The sequence below is a fragment of the Argentina anserina genome, chromosome 4 (genome assembly GCF_933775445.1).
Source record: "Argentina anserina chromosome 4, drPotAnse1.1, whole genome shotgun sequence".
Lineage (NCBI taxonomy): Eukaryota > Viridiplantae > Streptophyta > Magnoliopsida > Rosales > Rosaceae > Argentina > Argentina anserina.
Genome location: NC_065875.1, coordinates 21,292,550 through 21,309,407, shown reverse-complemented (window position 1 = coordinate 21,309,407; position 16,858 = coordinate 21,292,550). Strand labels below are relative to the sequence as shown.

Here is a 16,858-nt window from a genome sequence, read left to right as displayed (position 1 = left end):
TTTGAGTTAGTCGGTGCCATGTAGCCAGCAAGATCTCAAGTGAAATTACGGTTATGCCCTCTGTTTTCTGTTAATCGCAGTCTTGCCACTCGCCTAGGTATAAAAGTCAGTTATGATTGACACACGTTAGACATTTCCTTTGCTTCACTCTCCATCCCGAAGCTTCGATGGTAATGTCGGTCTCTTCTTTGACGATCTGCTAAACAGGTAACCCATTAATTGAGTTGGGGTTTCAGTGGTGTAGGGGTACTGTTGTGATATTGGGTTTGTCACATGCTTCTTAATCCTCTATACAACCCACTGTTATTAGTTTTTTTTTTCCCGTTTTTTCTTCTCACTCAAAAGAGGGATATATCTACCATTCTTTCCATCATGTTGCTACCAGTAAGTTTACCCCTTCAACCTTTCTTTCGTAGTGTTGCGATCAATACGTGCTTCAAATTCGCTTTGATTCATCATATGTATCTGATTTCGGGTTTCGGTGATGCAGGGATTTGACTCGAGAGAAGGAAGGCGATTCTGGGTTATTGAGACTTCAGTCAATCACTGTTTGAGCTTTTACCTCTCGCTCCTCTTGGTCCAGGCTTCTCTCATAAAGCAGGGATATGACTTGGGATGCGATTCCAATGATTCAATTAAGGGTGTATTGTTGGAGAATTCTTTGTGCAGACTACATTAAGTTGATCAAATGCATGATTTCCTTGAATTGAAGGAACTGTTCATTTTTTTGTGAATGAAGTACTTTTCAATATAACAGGTACTTGCTGGATTTCTTTTGCAAAAATATCCGTACAAATTACGTAAAGTTTCCTATGTCATTGATCTGAGATTTGGGTACTATCAGCTTTGTTACTGGGTTGTCCCTATGGTCATGTAATGCTGATTGTTTTTCTTTTTCTATACCAAACCTGTAAACACCAAACAATAACTTGGTCCTTAATTTGAGCTGCAATATTAACTTGGTTGTAAATGAGTTGTTTGTCCCAAGAAATTCACACTAAGCATGCAATTCAGTTCTGCATATCCATTGATCCACATCTGATAGATCATGTTCTAATTACAGTTTCTGATCTTTAATGTATATTGATAATTATGTGTACTGAAGATTCACCAATATGAATAGCTAATTTTTTTTTTTGCTAATGGCAGTGTCACTGGGATTTTTTAATGATATTTATATGCCTATTCATCGTTTTCCTACAACATTCTTCAAGAACTGCGGCTTGAGAAAACGGTAGCTTCTAGAGGCTTTGCATTAGGTATATCAAAGTTATCTGGGTTAGCTGAGAATTGAAAGAAGCTATCAATATTTCCAATGTATTTTCATAGGTATGAAATTCTGAATATTGGGATTTATTTATTGGTTTCCTTTTTCTGTTCTTCTTTCAAATGCTCATGTCATGTTTTGTGGATGCTTCGATTTATTGCAGCTTATGCAAGACCATATCCAATGATGAAGCCGTACGTTTACAAATTTCGGGTATTGGTGTTACCAGATTCTGTGGGCAGGTTTTTATTGAAAGTGTCGGCCTATTGCTTGCTTTCCTGAGGTACTTATGCTCTCAATATTTTGTAATCTACTATACTTTTCGTGAAACTGGATTGCTCTTATAGATTCCCTTACTATCCATTTGATTGATAGAATCTGATTTATTTGCTTCATAGGATCTGCCATTTGGTTTCAAGAATGGATTTAGTTTCTTTAGTGAGTACTGCTTAATAATAATATTACAGTCTCAAAGTATAGCTTTGTTTTCTCATTTGTTTTAATTCATTGGTATTGTGGGAAAACATGTCAAACTTGCATGTTATTTGGGCTTCACGGCAAAGTCCTTTCTCATGAATCTCATCTTTATCCTCTTCTCTATCCATTTAGGGTGTATCACCATGACTTAATTACAAATTCTATCTTTGAGTCACCCCTCAAGAGGAATGGATATGTGCCATCAAGATAGTAGCAATTTGGCATTTTTGAGCTGGAGAAAAAAACATATGAGGCCTCACTAATAGGTATGATAAATTGGCAGAAAATTATGCATACATTGACACACAAAAACTGATCATGTTACCATGTATCTCTGCTATCCCCATTGAAAAAACTTAAATTGAGCTATTACTGCTGCTATCCTTCCCTTTCTTGGTTCAATTATGTATTTCTACTCATATATTTTGGTCATATACTGATTTGGTTGGACAAAATCTGTTCTTATATCCACATGTTACTGGCACTATTTGTGATCTATCTACGGAGGCTGTTGTATCCCATGATGTATTAAGTTGGTTTGGCTTCGGTAGTGATTTCTGTATTTATCTGTTGCAGCCAGTGTTCATTAAATGGAATGGCTTCTGGACCATTATGGCTTTTGCTATTGTGCTACAATTCACTGTAGGTTAGTTAATATTAATTTCTCCTACTCAATTGAAAGTTGTTTATTTGAGACTTTCATCATGAACTTAGTTGTTATGATTTTACTTATAGAATCAACTAATTTTTTATTCAAAGTAATCAGAGGATTGTGACTTAATTATATAATGGTTCATTGACATTTTTGATATGGTGCAGTACACTTGAAACTGAAAGAGCAAGTAAATATAATTTTAGAAATAAACATGTTCTTTTTTACCATTGCCTGTATTTTCACTAAATGCACAAAGTACCTGCTTTCTTCGAATTTGAGCAAAGGATCTTCCATAAAATATTGATTGAAATTACGATATTTTCTCATATTTTGCATATTTCAGGAACGCAACATTGAAGGTCTTACTTACCAGCAAATCTTCCAAGCCACTATCATTATGGTCACCAAATTTTGATTTGCATAACATGATTTCTTCCCATTTCCTGGAGAAACAAGGAAATGTCTTGAATTTTTGAGTGTGGAACAAACACCCATAGCCAATGAGAGACCTATCATTTTGTACAAGGCTTTTGGAACTATATGTATTCCCAAAATGAATTTCAATAAATATATATACAGATTCTTATAATCTGATTATCCAAAGGTCTGTCTCAGTGCATTACATCAGTCAAACACAGACGCATGCCGTTGGATGAGGGCATTTAATCTAGCTCCATAAATCATTCACTGCATTGTCATGCACCCAATTCTAGAACAAAGTCACCAAAAGCGAGATCTTATGAAATGATAAGCTATTTCACTAATGGTTCTCGAGTCTTTGAGCTACGGAGCCAACTAAAATTCATCAACAATCAAAAATGACTAAACGCCTGATGTTTTTCTTTTTGATCGTAAGATGATGTTTTACCGTACGAACCTTTGATCTACATATTTTGCTTTTCTTATATACAGTTTAGTAAATTTATTGGACACTATACCAGCCGCAACAACGCGCGGGTGTTATTCTAGTAATGATATAATTAAGAGAAAATTTTACAAATAGTGCATGAAATATAGCTCACTAATCATTTAGGTACATCAAGTTATAAATTATAGACTTGAGTACTCAAATTTAGAACTCTTAACTCACTAATCATGCACGACGTCAATGACGCCGTTAATAAGATTTCATGTGGCCTTATTTGAGAGTTATTTTGGTCTATCATAATTGTATTGGGCACCCAACACTCCTTTTTTTGCAGCACCCACCCTTTCATTTCTAGTTTTCTCCACATCTAATTCAGTAGGTCATATTTCTCAAAGATCTAAACCAGAAAGCCACTGAAATCCCCAGAACCGACGAGCGAGCAAAATTAATGGTTGAAAAAGAGCCCAAAATTTCAGTCTTTACAAACCTGAGAACCAAACAATTGTCAGAATATCCAAATCCTCTCTAATCACAATTCACAAGCCCCTTTGCTTATTACAACCACTGAAAACGCCTATGTCTTGAATTCGGCAATCCTTCTTCTTTTGGCCCTTCTTAATTTGCACCTCAACATCAAACTTGTGGAGGAGTCAAACCAATGATTAAAGTTCAAGGAGGGGTGAAGGTCGAGAGAAAGGTCGGGAGAAGAAGATGGGTTGTCACATCTCGGGACCGTTTCAAGGCCCGCAACATGGTAGTAACCACCGTGAATCCGAATTAGCAAATAACCAACACGTCAGATAGACGTGTTGACCACTTACTAACCCGAACCCACAAGCCTGAAATGAAAGAATTAAATAGCTTGAACAGTGTAGATGGAAAGGAGTTGACAATTTATAAACAAACAACCCATTTCAAAATTTACGAAAGGTGGCATGAGACTTAAGGATATAAGAAAATAGAACTTAAGTCTCAAAAACAAGGATGCAACCCAACAAATTATCTTATAACATTTCAGAGATCAAAGAAGACAATTATACCATTGCAAAGTCAATTGAATACCGTGACTTAAACTTTGGTGGTGGGTCAACAAGCGAATAGCAAGGACATTGCGGAGCTAAAAACGCATGTGGGTCAGGTAGTAAACTTCATGGGTCATTTTTCTGAGCAAAAGAAGTTGTCAAGTGGTGTCATACCTAATCCAAGAAATGAGCAAGCCCAAACTATCATTACAAGCAATGGGCCCGAGCTAAAGGAGCTGCATATTGTTGCTAGGAAGGCCCCAACGGCCCATGTTCTTGAGGAGGGTGACAAGATGATTATGATGAATGACTTGGAGAAAGATCCAGCTACCTCCAAGAAGGAGAGTGTGCCAATCCATGAAGCACACAAAGGTACAAATGCTAACTCAAATGAATTAGTTAAAACTAATCATATTTCGTGTGTACCTTTTCCTTCTAGGTTTGCAAAGAACAAAAATGATAAATTTGATGAGGAGGTGTTAGAGGTCTTTAGGAAGGTGCAAGTTAACTTTCCATTGTTGGAGTGTACCCGGTTTCTGACCTTAACTTGTGTTTTTCTATGGATGTTGTTGATTCTATTACACAGGTTATGTCAGAGACGTTGGAAACATAGAAATTAGTTATGAAGTAAGGGGCCGGATTTGACAAGCATGGGAACCGTGTCCCAAGAGAGGAGTGGGCTGATTTTGAGCCCAAAATTTTCGAAATAGTGAATGAGCTTGAAACTCAACCATACAAAAGGTATCCCTCTTTCTTGTCAATTCCCATTTCCCAGCAGCTAAAGATTTCAACATCTTATCATAATTAGGAGTTTTAGCCACGTTGGGAAGTGGAACATTGAGATGGAGAGCTTGCGGTCTTGCAAACAAACCAGACGGGCGAGGCCCATATTGTATAGCATTCTGTTATGGCCTAAACACATTGTCATTCTTGGACCACCGAAAATTTGGATGATCACGTAAACCAGGGTTGTAAGTATTGGAGAACAGATTGTACCTCTGACCTCCCTGATAACGAAGGGAATTCACTTCCTCATATCCTCCACCAGAAGTAACTTGGAAACACTGATCAGTGGGGTGCCCCTCTGTACAAATGCCGCAAACTTGTGCTCCACTTGTTCTCATAAATTGACTCATCATCTTGGAAAGCTTGTCAACCTTGTCCTCTAGAGCAGAATTTGAACTCGAATTTGTCTTATGCACTTGTCTTATGGAACTAACAGATGTTCCAAATTGCTGATTGTTCATGGCTATTTTCTCCAATAGATCATTTTCTACCACATTGCTCTTGTCTAGAAATGATCCACTAGCTGTTGAATCTAGAAACTCTATTTTCATTTGTCCATTTGTAGCAATCATTCATAGAAATACTGAAGCAACATACCTTATCTAATCTCATGGGTTGGGCATGATGCTACAAGAGATTTGAACCTCATAGTAATAGTAAAATGACTCATCCGACCCTTGCTTGATACCAGTTATCTGCTTCCTTATGTGAGTCACCTTTGAAGATGTAAAGTATTTTGACAGAAACTCGTTTACCATTGTTGTCCATGAAGTAATCCTACCAGCTGGCACCTCAAACAACCATTTTATGAGCACAATCCTCCAATGAGTAAGGAAATCCTCTCATCTTCACAATCTGAATGTATGCTCCTCTAGGGCATATTGTCTCACAATTGAACTGAAACAATGTAAGATGCTGATTGGGGTCATCTCCTGAGATTCCATGGAACTTAGGCAAATGATGTAGGAGCCCACTCTTCAACTCAAAATCACTCGTCTTGCCATCCTCTGGAACATGGTACGCTATGTTAGAGGATGATGTTCCCCCAACTGCTCATTCTACTTGGCCATTCTGCTATCTGATCGATGCCATTTCTGGTTTTGGAACTAGGTTTTCCTCTGTTCGGCTTTGAATTGTGGGCACTGGATCAGGTAAATCGAAATTTAATTGGCCCAAAGGACACAGAATTGTCAAAAAATCTAAAGCTGGATCCTCAAAGAACAATGGATTGAGCCCACTGCAACTTGATGAACCTGGAAATGGCGAAATGAACCTAAAGTCTCTCTCTGACTCAATGGAAATGTTATCAAACTGAGCTTGAGGTTGAATTCTTTTCAGGCGTGCATTAAACTCTTCGGACCAACCACTAATCTTGGACATTCATGAGCCTGAAAAAGAAAAATTATTAGTAACTTTTCAAAGTATGAAATACAAGTATAAGTAAATACAAACTTTTCTTTCTTTTTCTCTTTTACTTTTTTTTCTTTGTTTGTTACGGATTGATTGTTTATTTATTATTATTATTATTATTATTATTATTATTATTATTATTATTATTATTATTATTTATCTTGTTATGAAATCTACGAGTGTAAAGTATTACTAAGTCTAATTGATTTTATTCAAACACAATCCTAACATTTAAGATACGTGGAGCAGAAGAGCTAACTGTGCAATGGACTGAAACAACCAAATGTAAGGGTCTTGCTTTATCCGATATACCTTAAAAGTTAGAATATCATTTTTTTTGAAACTATATACATCTATTTATACAAAGTTATTTTCTAAGTTATAAAGCGAGGTGGATGTGCGGCCTAAGTACGTCGACTAGACACAAACTCATTCCTTTGTTTCAGAAGGCTGGATACAAGGCATGACTCATTTGTTGGACACCACGGGGGCCACATCCTTGAAAGGATTTTTTTCCAATCGCCTCCATCACTAAGATGTATGTCAGTCTATGGGCATCTGAGATCCAATTTTGTAAACCTTAAACCAGGGTAATGAAAATAGCATGCCCCTTACTCATCTTGGAATAACTTTGTGTGTTAGACTGACCCCAAAGTGTTAATAAAAGTCGTTATCAACCACAAGTAACCTTAACAAGGTACAAATGGAGGGTTAAAGCTAATATTAACAAAATAGACTTTACATATTCCGTTCACTTTACAACTTATAATAAACTAAGTATAAATAAACATTTAGTTTCCTAATTTATCTAAGTGTAACAAGTATCATATATGCATACTACATCAAAATTAAAACATTTATCACAAAAAGTATAGAATAAAGTTTTTTTTTTCACAAAGTACTGTTCACATTTATTTATTTATTGTGTGTAATTTATTGTTACCGATTACTGTTCACGTACATTTTTTTTTCGATTTATTGTTTACTGTACAAAAATTATTTTTACACTTTACAAAAAAACAAAAAAGTAATTTTTTAACAGAGATTTACTCTCTTTTTTTAAGATGCAAAAAAATATGTATAATTTTTTTAACTAAATGTTATTGTTCACCGTACTGTTCACATGAATTTATTTTTACAAATATACAATATAGTACAAAATTAATACTTCAAAGAATTGAGATTTTCTCAATCGTCCGGCAACGGCGCCACAATGATAGAGTGTTAATTAAAACGTCTATAATAAACCCTGTAAAATGTCATCGTTAGTATAGAATAAGCAGAGATCGTTCAGTCCGGGGAATTGAAGGGAACTCTAAACTTTTAGTGTTAACAAATAATAGGGGGTTTGAGATTGATTATTAATTACTAATGAAAATAAATCATAAATTACTATTTACATGATCGACTTCTCTTTAACAAACTTAAACCAAATTTACCATTACACCACATGATTTCAAGTTTGAACCTATCGTGCATTCTAATTTGACCAATTACATACTTTTTTAGACACCAATACAATTAGAGCCTTAGGGGATCATCTAATAATGCAAGATTTCAATTAACATTTAGATTGACTTAGGGCCTAATCTAAATTTGCATGCAATCGAATTCAATAACACTTAGAGAGTAGAAATCAAACAAGATTACATTTAAGCACAAAATCTTTGTTTGAGACATGTTACATGTGTGGCGTCACCCACCATGGTTTCATGCAAGTTTCCAAATTTTTTACCACTTTTAATCCACACAAACCGAACCTACTTAGGGACTGATTCGATTTGTGTCAATATGGTTGATGAATCTAGCACTCAAACACAATCTTATGGACTGCATCTAAGCACTAAATTCATATGCACATATCATAAAATTATCGAAAAGTATGAGAAAGATGATTAGAACACACACAATAAAAATACAAACTCAATAATTATAAGAAACCATCAATTCGACAACAATTTAATAAAACAATCTGAAAATTTCGAATCTAAATACAAAATAATAATCTCACACAAACATCATACTACAATCTTCATAGACAAAGTATTGTAGAAAATCAAAAATAAACAAAGTCATGGAGATGAGTTGCAAGAATCACATGTTGTAGGAACTTTGGAGGTGTGTCTTCAATAGTGATTTCGGTGGAGATGAAATTTGTATAGGGGGAGAACGACTTGCTGTTTTTGGTGAAGAATGTTTGGGGTAGTATTTTGCTAGAGTTTTGACTCTTAAATGCAAATGAGAAGTGATTTATTTGAGAGGTAAAGCCTTGTATATATAGAGGAAAGAGGGAGAGTAGGCTTGCACGGTTTGAACTTTGATGTTGTCTTTTTCTTCCTATTATAATGTCATGCTTTAATCCCTTAAATCATGTCATACTTTATTCCCTAAATCATGCCTTGTTTTATTCCTTTTATGATCATCTTCTAGCTTTTATGTTGCATATGTCTCATTTCTTTTTTCTTTTCACTTAATTAATCTTCACATTTATTTCTTCTTTCTTCTTTAAGCTTCTCCTTCCGTGCATCTCTCTTCCTCTAATTTGTTTGTTGCACAACTCTCTCCTTTATTCTCTTACTTCTTTTATAATATTATGCTTTAATCCCTTAAATCATGTTATACCTTATTCCCTTAATGATCATCTTCTATTTCATTGTTGCATGACTTGTTGATGATATGACATCATGTGCATGGCTTTTCCTTGATTTTCCTCTAGTATTATCTCTTAAATCCAATATGAAAATAAGAAAATAAAATCATAAGTAAGAGATAATTAGTTTCGAAAATTATGTCATAATCTAGACAATTCTTGTCTTAAAAAGACACATGTAATATATGAGCTCAGCTCGATTAGGAAAGTTTCTAATTTGTAAAAAAAAAAAGAATCTTACTAGAACAAGTAAGTTATTAGAAAATGAAAGTTCATTTAGAAAAGTTTCGCAAAAAGAATTTCAGTTCAAGTAGGACTTCCCCAAATAATAAGACTAGGAAACGAACAAGGATTCCTAATGCAAAAAGGACTCTCAAAATATCGCCAATGCGACTAAAACGTAGAAAGATGAAGACTCCTAATCCAACTAGGTTTCCTAATCCTACAATGATTCATACTCAAACTAGGACTCTAGACCAATTCTGCGTTTTAAACTCATGTAAGTAAAAAAATGCATTTAATACCGCCCAAGACTATTATTACGACTCAATGACTCAATAGTACAACAATAAGGGTTAAACAAAGTACAAATGGAGGTAAAAACATGTTAAGAACGTCGCACAAAGTGCTCCTATCAACACTCTCATATCTGCGTCAAGATCCATTTTACAGATATGCAATGACCACTATCATATGCTGCAAATCAGTTTTCATGGACACTACTACTGATTAAGTAGCAGAAAGCAATTATGTCCTTAACGAGATAATATAACTCATCGTAGTCAATACTAGGATAATTAGACAATCTTTGCGTCGTAAGTCCTGCAAATATCACATGACTTCATCATTCTCATTACACTTACAAACAACAACCAACATAATAAGTCTAGTTCAACTTGTATTGATTCTTTCCACTTCGGTCAAGTTGCTCATCATTGATACTTTACAACGGAATAAGAGCATAAACGAATATATCATCAATCATAGGAGATCAATCCATTACACACACTTGCACGCTTTATATGATCAATTTAAGAGATTTCTATTATTCTTTAACATCAACAAAAGGAGTTTGTAGCGTCTCACGAAAACTTAGTTGATACACATGTTTAGAGAATATCCCTTGATGATGGGCGAAATACTTGTGCCTACGCACCTCGCTTCTTTCTGGTTTTGATTACAGAGAATAATGGTCTCCCTTTCATCTAGGTAGGAGCCAAGATCGAAGCTATTACCCTTACTAGTTCATCTTTGCGTTTGCCGCCCTTGTTTTGTGGTGCAATACCACGGGTGCCGACAACACCACAACGTACGATGGTGTCATCGCCGACTTCCTTCCCACTGTCAGGGATGGTGTCAACGGTGCTAGGACCAGTTCATATGAAATTCTCCCATATATTGAGAGTTCCAACCTTACCGGCACATCACAACATTTATGTGTGATCTCGTCACGTTCGCAATATCGGTAAAGTCATTAAGAATCGAATCTTTGACTTTATGGAGGTCGATAATGCGTTGCACATTTGCTCACTTTGAGTAGTGCGGGATCTTAATGAGACATAGTGCCACACCACGTCAAATTCTGGCGTTAAAACCGGAATGGGAGCATTCCATATCTTCCCCTAACGACGGGAAGTATGTCTTATCAAAGTGACCGTCTGCTAATATCGCAGGATAGAGATCCACGGTTGTAGATTGGAAATAGCGAACAAGTGTTGGTGATTCATAAATCATAACCAACCAAAATATTTAATCGTTTCATGTATACACATGGAGATTACTATAAGAGAGGCACATTAATAACTTAACGAAATAGGCGTTAGTGAAAAGAATGTTGGGATCGTATCCAGGAACCATCTTGTACGCACTAAACGCTTCGCAAGTTGTGGGTCTGAACGAATAAGTGTTGTTGCATGCAACATCATTACATATCCACATGCAAAAATCGACAGGTTAGTACCCATAACCAAGTCCAAGCTCTGCTAGATCGTGCAGTGAATGAACATGAGGAATGATATGTCCAACGACGATCACAGTAGATATGCAAAACGAAATCATCAAAGTCGTAGAGGTGAACTCTCCAACAGTATCCAATCAAATATATTTGAGAGCATGAGAAGGGTGGTGAGCCCTTAGTATGATGATCATAGCTAAAAACTTTAGCAAATGCAGTGTTCAATATGGAAAGCAAGGCAACGTGTGACCAATGCGTCGATGCTCTTAACTTATACCATAAAGATACCGAAAAAATGTCTGCATTCGGTTGGATAAGGTCCACTAATGTCACCTTAAATACTTTGTAAGAATGAAATGTTCTCAGTTGGAGCCTTAGCAAATAAGGACTTACCTTGAAATCTATCAAGAGAACAAGCTTTGCAAAATGAGCGATGAGCATCAGAAATTGCCATGGAGGGATTAGAAAACACGGGAGACATCACAAGCTCCTGTGAAAGAGGGGATGCCGCCACCGACGGCTTGAATGCCACGGAGCCGCCGAGAGGGGTAGGCTCGGCCTCACCCTGCATGGCAAGGATAGATACGGCCTCACCGTGTGAGCACGGGTGAGGTAGTCTTCCAATCGCTTTGTGAACATGAAAAATAGATGATCATGTGAATTTCAAAAAACTCAAATAATCATATCTCGTTCAAAATGACCAAAAATGATCATGTCAAAACCGAACACATGATTCAAAGAATCTTGAGTTACATAAAGCTACTGCTGCAGGCAAGAAAAACTACGACTGCAAGCTAACAAAGCTACTGTCGAAGCTTGAAAAAACTACTCTCAATGAAATCTGACAGATTTATTCCTCTCCATTCTTAACACAAATATCAAGATGGAAATTCATCATTGGGATGTATGGCCTTTTAAAACTTAGCAAGGCACGAAAATATAGAACACAATCTCCGCAAGAGATCCGTAAAACAACTATCTGTGCCGTAGAACAGTGTTGGTGGTTACGCAATTAGCAAGACACTCGATTTCACGGCGGGATATTCTCAAATAAAGTTAAGAGATTCAACGACGCGGTGATTTCTCTAGACAATACACCGTAGAATATTGTAAGAAGGGGGATTGAAACAAAGTGCAATCTCATCAACTGTATCACATTGCAATAGAACTACATTCCTCAACTTAAGAGTTGGAAAAACATGGTATTGGAGCAGTTGAATACCAAACAATTAGGGTGGTAAAAACCATCCAATTGGTCCGGGTGGTCACCAATAATAATAAAATCGTTTGAACTATGAGATGACGTGGAAAAAAACCGGAAAATTAACCGGGTGAAATTTGGACTGGGAAAACATGGCAGCAAAACACTGCTGGAAATATGCTGGAAAAATGACGAGAATCGACAAAAAACAATCGTCGAAAAACTCACCGGAAAACCGGCCAACGGCGGCCGTAGCTGGCCAAAGATCACTACAACAAAAAAACATGATTTCCGGCCGTGGAAATGGTCGAAAAAAACCCTCATTTAGTCGTTAATACTCTTTCCGACCAAATAAATATGGTCGTGCTTGGTCGGTACTACCCCGGTCACAAATGCTTTTTTCCGACCATTTTGGTCAGAAATAATAGTCATTTACAACCAAAGTTACTGTCGGAAACTCCATTGGAACTATCACTATTTCCGACCAAAAAACCCTCGTCGGAAAATGGTCAAGAATAATATAATTTTTTCCGACCATATCATTGTTGGAATATTTATTTCTAACCATTTAGTTCCGACCCTGTGTTTTATCGGATTATTTTTTTGCACTGATTATTTACTGGTGTTTCGTCGGAAATTGTTGTAGTTACTAAAGTTTAGAAGACCAATACTACAATTTTTTATGTCAACCAATACTCCCCCAAGACCGTCACACGAAAAATGTCGACCAAGAGAGGAATCATATCCCTCTTTGATCTCATCTGCGTTATAAGAAAGGCCGGAAAAGAGACACGAAAAAGGTTAATAGTGCCCGATAATTTATATATATATGTGTGTGTGTGTGTGTGTGTTCAAAAGCAGCAACTATAAGACAAACATACTTGTTGGTCTGCCAAATAGACCGCATATAATTAAATTGCTCTGCAAATCGATCGTCATGCAGGAAGCTGCTTGATGAATTCTTTTTCGATCGTTGTACTGATGTCATAAATTTCGCGTGAGTAACGACGAATGTCTCAGGCATGGATGTCATCACAGTGGTACGACAATTGATCATTTTCCTATACGAGCACGTGAAACGTAGTTAGAAAACTAAAACGTGCAAATAAAAGATTAAAATTGAATAGGAAAATAAAAGGAAATAGAGCCATTGGGCTCGGAAGAGTTTGAGGCCCAAAAGGGTTGTTCGGCTAGTAGAAAGCCCAAAGGGATTGTTGGGCTAGCAGGAGGCCCAAACCGGAGTTGGGTCAATCTGGCGAATGCGGGTCGGGTCATGTAGTTCCGGGTCGAGTAAAATACGTTCTGCATAGGTGCTACAATGGAGGAGACATCCATGGGTCGTCGGACGGAGATGCTTGAAGTCGTCGACAATAGGAAATGATGGGTTGACAGTGGCGCTGCACCGTCTGTGGTCGAGACGACTAGAGGGGCAGAGGTTAAAAACATTTGTGGTGGCGCGACGAATCCAAGGACGCCGGAGGGGCGGAGGTCTACGACCTGTGGGATTTTTTTCATCAAACCGGGACTGGGTCGGCGTTGATTGGAGGAGGGAAGACGACAGGGTTGTTCCGACGAATTTGGGGTTTGCGGGGTCAATGCTAGATGCCAAGACCATCGATGCTTAGACTAGACGACGATGATCGGTGAGAGCAGGCGCACGGCGGGAAGCGTTGTTCGAGGCGTAAGACTCCTTGTTGTGGTGGTCTGGATAATCCAAGTGGTGTCGCTGCCTTGTCTTCAAAGCTCAGGTCGCCGGAAGCAGTGAGTGCAGGGATGTAGCCATCAGAGAAGAAGATGGGTGCCCCAAGAAAATTCATGGGTGCCCATAGCAACTTCGATTGTTGGATTTATGCTGCTCCGACAACAATTTATCAGATACTACTATATTTTTCCGGCGATTCCAAGAAGAAATAAAACTGCCGGGGACCATGGATTTCAGGGATAGAGTTTTAATATTTTTTTAGTGGTGGCATTGTCGTTCAAACACTTTAGAACAAAGTGCATGATAACGTGTTTGAGGAGGAACGGAACGAAAATAATAACGACGTAATGGAATAGAACGTAACCATTTATTGATTGATAATAAGGCATATATAGGTATTACGTAACTACAATCTCGTAGGATTCATAGTCCTAATCTATTACAGATATGAGAATATATCTGTAACAGGAAACCTAATATGGCTAAGACACACATAATGACAAAATAGTAATTTTTCTGGAACACGTATGTTTTAGTTAGAATTGTAAAGTTTATGTATCAAAAATTAATGATTTAAACCCCGAGACACCCGTATTAATAATTGGCTATATTTCATGCACTGTTGTTCACCCAGGGACAATAATGTCAATCGCAAAGATATAATTACACGCAAATTTTGTTCAATGGGGGTTGTGTACTTCGAGTAGCGTAGTAGTGGAGCCCTTTATTTTTTTTTCAATTTGACATAAGCGAGTGGGATCCTTTTTTTTTGTTTTAGTAATATAGTAATATATATGAATAGAAAGATAGATCCATCCATCTATCCTATTTTTGTAGAATATCTTTTTCGGTTGATCTTATGTGAATGAGGATTTGCTATTCCAGTTTGACATAAGTCCATCTCATGTTTTCCGGTCCTACCAAATGAGAAATTCTGTCTTTTCTTAAAAATGAGAAATTCTGTCTTTTCTTAAAAAATAAGACATTTTTCAAATTCTTCGAAGAATGGGCAATTTTATTCTAAGAGCAAGACAACAACTTGTATGTCAACTACTAAAGACGTAGAAGAAGGAATGATCACCATAGTGAAGGAAGACAATAATCGTTGTATCAGACTTTCGGTATTTGGTTAATGGTTTGATGTTTTTTTATTGTAAATTATCATAAAAATATAAATAAATCATTGTAAATTGGGGATGAGTCAGAGTTGGGGGGTTAGAATTAGAGTTAAGGAAAGTTAACTTAGAAACTATTAAGCGGGTAAAAATTGTCAAATGTCAAAATTTAATAGGGGTACATGGAAGGGAATTTGGGAATAGAGGATTTGCTGCCCCACTACCAAAACTCCTCGCTATTATCGTCATGTCCGCGAAACATACCCCGGAAGACAAACATTTATATATAGATCTATCCGCTGCTAGCTTCAGGAACCATATGGCTCGAGTTATAATTGGCTATGCATGGAGGCACCTAATTTTAGAACTAGACCATGAACAAAGGTCAGCAGCTTCAGCTACATCCACTTCCACTCATAAGGCCATTCTTACCATACTGCTCACCTTCATTCAGATCAAATTCTCAAATGCTGCAGCTTCTCCATTTGAAACTCATTACACAACTAAGATACTGGTGATAACTAGCTTAACTGCCTGTTGCTTATCCCATAGGGCTGCGGAAAAACACCCTCCTTACTGTCACGGACCTAGCCATTCGGCTGCCACACTTGGTCCATGCGGCGCTCCATCCCCATAGAGCCAGCCTTATCCAACGGGGCAATACACTGGTTTCGCCCTGCCTTGGGCTCATCAGGGGATCGGCTCCAGACCCCTACCTGTGTGTAGGGCGGCCAACTCGCCTCTTTGACGTTAAGTCCTCGACTAGCAACAAGCTCTCCGAATTTAACCGGGTCGGCATGCTTGAACCCCTCGGAAGGAGCAGCCATATATCTCCCACACATTGAATCTTGGAGCAAATCCCATATATGCATGAAGTTCTTTCAACCAGTAGCCCACGATCGACACTCCCAAAATAGGGACGTGACATTACGCTCCTCACTTTCGGATCGCCATGCGGTTTTCAGCTCTACTCTCCCTGGCTTCACTGCTCTCACTCGTGCTGTCTGATTCATGGTATCATCTGCCATACTTGGTTCTTTTCTTATACTTCACGTGCTGCTGTCGTGGGCTGCTCCAAATCATCTTTGCTTTGGCTTACCAACGTATCGTTGATGGGTTTCTGTTTGTATTGCGCGCGTGTCAGTTATGTTGTGTGAGAAATACGCCCGCACTGTTGCCGTTGACAATCATGGATTTACCCTGTGCAACCTGAGTGCAAATTGTTTAACAGAAACTTAGTAATGTTAAGACACACAAAAAAATTCCGGTAGAATAATAATTCTCCCGGAACACATCGGTTTTTCTATTACCAGAGTTGTATCCGTGAGATACACGTGACACGTGATATTATTTACAAATATCGGTGTATGTACATCACACTGCTTATATACGATAATGTTTTTTTAATTAAAGGATAATTCTTTTACTCTGTTTAATACGAAGGGTATATTAGACAAATATAATTTTGGTGAATAATCATTCCTTTTTTTCCTTTTTTTTTGTCCTTCAAGTATCTTAATGCTCTTATAATTACATGCAATTTTATTGAATGAAAGCTTAATTCCGGTAGTTTCAACTTTCAAGGCTCAAGCGAGACGGAATCGTGATTTGAATAGTAATTGTATACGAATATAGCGACCACCGAAACTACGCTGCAAATAAAATAAAAGACGCATGCAACTGATACAATTACCTCAAAACCGAGGTCAAAGTTCAAGTGGCAACAACCATTAAGAAAAGTATCATTATGG

The 16,858-nt window shown here is 37.4% G+C and overlaps 1 long non-coding RNA gene across 2 annotated transcripts; it reads left to right on the top strand.

The window, feature by feature from the left end:
• Window positions 1–235: 235 nt before the first annotated feature.
• LOC126791668 (uncharacterized) lies at window positions 236–2,917 on the top strand. Of its 2 annotated transcripts, XR_007671841.1 has the most exons (7): window positions 236–384; window positions 491–757; window positions 1,150–1,329; window positions 1,431–1,550; window positions 1,877–2,010; window positions 2,321–2,390; window positions 2,743–2,917. It is a non-coding gene; the product is annotated as an uncharacterized LOC126791668 (long non-coding RNA). The 2 variants fall into 2 exon arrangements; XR_007671840.1 differs by lacking the exon at window positions 1,877–2,010.
• The last annotated feature ends 13,941 nt before the right edge of the window (window positions 2,918–16,858 follow it).